Source organism: Merops nubicus, unplaced genomic scaffold (genome assembly GCF_000691845.1).
Source record: "Merops nubicus isolate BGI_N331 unplaced genomic scaffold, ASM69184v1 scaffold4409, whole genome shotgun sequence".
In the NCBI taxonomy this organism is placed as follows: domain Eukaryota; kingdom Metazoa; phylum Chordata; class Aves; order Coraciiformes; family Meropidae; genus Merops; species Merops nubicus.
This window is the reverse complement of record NW_008632883.1, coordinates 1-1,520: the sequence shown is the minus strand read 5'-3', so window position 1 is coordinate 1,520 and position 1,520 is coordinate 1.

Sequence of the window (1,520 nt, the reverse complement as noted above, 5' to 3'; positions counted from 1 at the left end):
TGCTGAAGGCAGTGTTGAGGCAGCCCCTGAGCCTGCCCTGAGTCCAGCCTGAAGTTCACCAGGGGGTGGGAGGTTCTTGCTGGTGGAGTGGGATATAAGGATCTCCCTGAGGGCTTCTGGGAAGAGCAAGTGCACAAAGGAAAGAAGCCCAAAACAGCTATGTGTGGTGGAGTTTGTGGTCTGCACGGCACCACAGCTGGGGCAGGAGGATCAAAGAACTCTGCTGCCTGTGCCCTCTCAGACCAAGCAGCTGTGAGGACCACAGCTTGCTCCCCTCAGGCTGGTACCCTCCAGGCTCTGTGTTATTGTGGGGCTATGCTTGACACCATCTTGCACAGCCTGGAGAACTCAGATCAACACCAAGAAAGAACAGGACAAGGGTGGGCTGATTTGGGAACGCTGTCAGAAAGGTCCCTGAAGTTTTGAAAATAGTTCTCTGCTGCTGCCCAGCTCACTGAGTGTCCTGAAACCTGGGCCAGAGCAAGAGTGCTTGGGGCTGGTTCCCTGAGGCAGCCTTGAGCATGGGTAGTGTGGGGAGCTCTGTGGGAAGGTAAAGGGATGCTTCTCCTGTGACATCTCCCCTGAGACAGTTCCATGCACAGACCAAGTTTTCAGGGTGTCCCACCTGGTTCCCCTGGATGCTTCACTGGCGTGCTGTGGCAGGTTCCTAAGACATGAAATAGCCCTGCTCCCTCCCTCTTCCTGCTCCTCTACCAGAAAGCTGAAGCAACCAGTTACAGCCTCCCACTCTGACTGTCCACCCAGCCGAGTGGGGAGCAGGGCTCTCTGGCTGCACACTTGCAGCACACTTGCAAGGCTGGGAGGGGAAGGGAAGGAAGTCACTCTCTTGCAACATTTCCTCCACAGAGGTCCTTCAGGTTGTCCCCGGGACCTTGGAGATTTCCAGCACCAGCATCAAACTGAACTGGCCCTGCAGGCTCCCTGATGCCTGCCAGAACATGCGGGCCATGTGCCGTCTGGCAGAGCCTTCCTCGCCTCCCTGTGAGGCTGAGGAGGTGAAGGGAGAGGAGATGCTACTCGGTCAGGAGGGAACATTCACCTGTTCTCTCCTGCAGCCCTTCACTACCTACAGTGTCACCATCTCCCTGCCCCCCAGCACAAACCTTTTCACGTGGTTGGTCAGAACACGAGAAACAGGTACGTTCACATGACACCTAGAGCTGCCCCCCTTTTTTTTCCCTGCACCTGTGTCCCCGGGAGCAGGGACGCCGGGAGCCTGTGGAGCTCTGGGGAAGGGGCTGTGCAAGGCCCTGGGGCAGGGCACGTCCCCTCTTCACAACACGGTTGCTCTTCCTGCTGCTGCGGCACGTGCAGACTTTGTGGGGGCCAAATGCTGCCGGGATGTTACGTGGGGTCCCCCTCTGTGGCCTGTCCCCTGGCCCAGGAGCCGCCCGGACCCTGCTCTGGGCTCGGCCCCTCCTCGCCCCATCCTCCTGTGTTTCCTGCAGTGCCCGACAAACCGGAGAAGCTGCGGCTGGATCCCAACACAGGGTCCCTCA